Source organism: Callorhinus ursinus, unplaced genomic scaffold (genome assembly GCF_003265705.2).
Source record: "Callorhinus ursinus isolate GAN/ISIS: 27379988/994484 unplaced genomic scaffold, GSC_fseal_2.0 scaffold42, whole genome shotgun sequence".
Classification (NCBI taxonomy): Eukaryota; Metazoa; Chordata; class Mammalia; order Carnivora; family Otariidae; genus Callorhinus; species Callorhinus ursinus.
The window spans coordinates 4,320,564-4,324,739 of NW_027397104.1; the positions used below are offsets into that span (position 1 = coordinate 4,320,564).

Here is a 4,176-nt window from a genome sequence, read left to right on the forward strand (position 1 = left end):
TTACAGTGGCTTCTGTTTTCTAAACCAAACTCTGATTGAAAAAGTGGCCAAGTGTTAGAGAGCCTACGTCAAGATTAAATAGGGAATATGCTATCGTGGATGCTGATAAGAGACCTCCTCTCAATCTCGAGCCTTGGGACTCAGAATTCCACCAGGCAAGCATGCTCAGCTTCTTCTCTACATGGAGATGAAGCAAACTATTTTTTCTGCTTTTCCTAAGGGCATCCCTCTGAGAAGTATTATTTCTCTCTCATTCAACAGAAAAGAAAATGAGGGTCAGAGAGTTTCAGTGGCAGAAACGCTGTTGAGAGGCAGAAGTCTGATTTAAACTAGGTTTTTGATGCTATTTCCACTCCACCTCTGAATTTTCATTTAGAATAGACCTTCTAGGAATTCCTTCAATTTCATTCTAATCCTCTGTTTACCTTTGGTATTTTGACTGTAGTTATTTATTGTGGTCAGATTTTAAAATATGCCTTCTAGAAGACTTGCTAATTATGAAAGGAAAAAAAAAACCTGGAATGGTAGTAGTAGTAATATTAAAAAGTATCACTCATTAAGCAGTTACAAATGTCAGACACTGTGCTGAGATTTTTTAATTAGCAAAAATCGCGCCTTGGATAAACCTCATTGGCCACAATACTGTCACTGCGCAAAGCTGTGCTGAGATTTTTAAGTGCTCATTTAATCATTAGAAGAGTCCAGGTAGTCATTCATTTTTATTATCCATGTTTTAGAAGAACAAAAACTGACACAGAGGTTAAGTCCAAGGTCATAGAGTTGGTTTAGAGTAAAGCCAGATGGAAATTCAGGTCTCTCCAAACCCAGTGGTTCTGGATTCATTTAATAAATATTTTTAAAGCACTTGCTTTATGCCAGGAACTCTTTTAGGTGCATGAGAAGAAAAAAAAAAACAGGTAACATCCAAAAATCAATGTGCAACAAGAAATGAGGAGGTGAGTGATGGAGTCTAGTTTGAGGAAAAATTTGTGGTGAATAACAGGTACTCACATCCTATCAATAAGTTGTTATGGTTATTTGAGAATGAAATAAAAATATTTTTCTTTGAATCTACATGTATTAGTTTTTTAAAAAAAGCTATAAATTCGCCACGACATGCAAATCTATTAAGAAGTTTGAAACTATTTAATAAATAGAATTGTTCACCCTAGGGATGCTATGAAAAAAAATGACTTGATACAAAGGATGCCATGAACTGAGAAAGTTTGGGAACCTCTGGGCCAGACAATAGAATTGAGATAAATTTCAACTATAAATTTACTGATGTGGTCTTAAAACTTAATCAGTTGCTCTAAATTTTAGGTTTTTCTCCTTTCCTCAAAGCACATCTCACTTCTCATTATACGTATGTGCCCTGTGTTTTGCTTTAAAATTTTCCTAGAAGCAAAGAGATACAGAGAAACACAGGCAGGGTTTTCTTGTTAATAAAATGATGCATCTTCCAATTGCTATTTCTAGTCTTACAGAGCTTTTAAATTTTTCAAACCTTTATTAAAATGCCACTTTTGTAGGAAAATTAATTATGAAAAAGGGAATTGGGTGTTCAGAGCCATAATTTGGAAACAGACAAGGAATTGCTTCCTTAGAGAATGCTATGAATCTTAATCCATCATTTTGTGCTGATGAGCCCAACCCCCATCACCCTCTGGGGCTTCCCAGTAGAGTACCGTCAGTCTCCTGGAGCTTGTTCTCCACCCTTTTCCCACAGAGATCCTAGTTGAACAAAGGCCTCAAATCCATGTGCCACCAATGATTTTCTGAAATTGGTTCCCTAAAAATTCGGAGTCCATTTATTTCTATAAGGAATTTGTACAGTATAGTATTTGACATTATTATTTTTTTCCCCAAAAGGTAAGTTAACTTATGTTTACCTGAATTTATTCTCTTGCTGGTCAGTTATTTCTGTATTCAGGTCCATTGTGAGTTTTCTGATATTATTCTCACAGGGATTCCTCAGAGTTCATGAACCAATGAAATCTCCTTATCAGCAACTTCTGGATACTCAGTTTAAACTAAATATATACTTGCTTAAGAAAAAAACCAACACAACATTGTTAGTGGCATCCTTCCCAAATCCTCGAATCCCCCCCTCCCCATTAGTCTTTAAGTATTCTAACAAGCACATAAGATGATAAAGTGTATAGGCTTTTTTTTTCCCCTAAAAGGCAGAAATGGAGGTGCCAAGAGACTTAATAAAGTAATATGGTATAAGTGTTAGCCCTGACTCAAATCACGTATAAATATGACACATTTATCTTTCAGGCCTCAGTGTAAATGTCATTTCTTTAAGAAAGGCTTTCCTTTATCCACAGACCTGATTAGCAACCTCTATTTCACACCCTAATCTACTCATCCTTTTGAGACACTCAACTTTGAACAGGGAATCACAAGTGTAATGGCTTCTTCCCCAGCTGACTTTGACTCCCCTAAGTCTACGTAACAAAGTTTTCTCGATATCCCTGTATCACCAGCATTTAGCACCCTAAACACATAATGCTCGATAAACCTTTATGGAAGAAAGAGAGGAAGGAAAGGGGGAAGGAAAAAAAGAAGGGTGGAATGAACAAAAGGAAGTATGGGGAAAAATGGGTCCAAAAGATATTTCCTGAGACCTGTGAGGACTACAGCAACCAGAAACAACGAGGACCCTGCTTTTATTTTTCATTTTCTTATCTTTAATTGAAGTATAATTGACATACAATATTATATTAGTTTCAGGTGTACAACATAATGATTTAACATTTATATACATTATGGAACAGTCATTATGGTAAGTGTAGTCACCATCTGTCACCGCACAGTTATTACAATACCATTGGCTATATTCCCTCTGCTGTACTTTCCATCCTCCTGACTTCTTATTTTATAACTTATTTTGTACCTCCTTTTTTTTTAAGACTTTTTTATTTACTTATTTACTTAGAGAGAGCGAGTGAGCAAGAGTGGGGAGGGGGCAGAGGGATGGGGAGAGAGAGAATCTCAAGCAGACACCATCGTGAGCATGGAGCCCATCAAGGGCTCCATCTCAGGACCCAGAGATCATGACCTGAGCTGAAATCAAGAGTCCAACACTCAACCAGCTGAGCCATTCAGGTGCCCCTGGAAGTGTGTACTTCTTAATCCCCATCACTTATTTCACCCATCCCTCCACCACTCCCCTCTGGCAACCACCAGTTTGTTCTCTTATTTATTCGGGACTCTGCTTTGAAAGTGTTTTTTAGTGATGGTAACAATAGATCTCGAATGGCAAAGGAATAACTGATAACAATGCCTGTCTGCTTTCCAGCCTCTGCAGATTAAAAAAAAAAAAATTAGCAATTAAGGAAATCCATCAGCTTTTATATAAAACCTACCACTATTCTCTCACAATAAAACAAGTATAGAAGGACGAGAATGAGTGCAAGGGCCGGTCTCAAAGACATAGCAGACAGATGGCTCAGAGAGCCAAAGAAATCACTCCTGAAAACACTGAAAAGGAGGAGTGAAGCAGAGACATCATGATTCACACTGAATTATTCTTTCCCACAGTCGCTGTCGGCTGATCAGGATTAGCCTCACCGGCCTCTCTTCCTTAGGACGCAAACCCCAAGAAGCCAGGAAGCTTGGTTTTAACCTTGCATGTCTTTTCCTTCCCCCAGTTAAATGCTCTCCACATTTTTTTTCAACAATAGCTGCTTTCATCAGAGGAGCTATAATGTCTGCTCCCATTTCTCTTATGTGTGAGTTGCAACAGTATTTTGGGTTTAACACCTTGACCATCCACGGGGTCTCCTGAATGAGTATCTCCCCGAGTGTGGATGTCCAATAGGCCAGTGGCGTCCCTTTGATTTATTGACCCAAGTTTAGAGATCATCCTATCATCTCTTAAACGCAAATCATTGATTGTAGGAGTCCTGGGGGGAGAGTTGGATTGGCCTCCTGTGTACTCACTGCTGCCTCTCAGAAAAGCAAATAAGCCTCATGTCAGACTCTGTCACATCACCTCACATGAATTGGCAGGTCCATTAAATTCACTTTCACCATAGTGTAAATAATTCAGACCAGAGAGATTAATTGGCTGATTTCTTAAAGAAAGAAACCATAGATTTCTAGTCTTTGCTTGTTAATTTAAGGTGTCATAGCAACCCAGGATGTCCAAAACACTGGACTTTTCCT

The 4,176-nt window shown here is 38.3% G+C and overlaps 1 pseudogene; it reads right to left on the minus strand.

Annotated features, from left to right (window-relative positions):
- Positions 1–528: 528 nt before the first annotated feature.
- Positions 529–660, minus strand: LOC112809670 (U4 spliceosomal RNA; annotated as a pseudogene).
- Between the last annotated feature and the right edge of the window lie 3,516 nt (positions 661–4,176).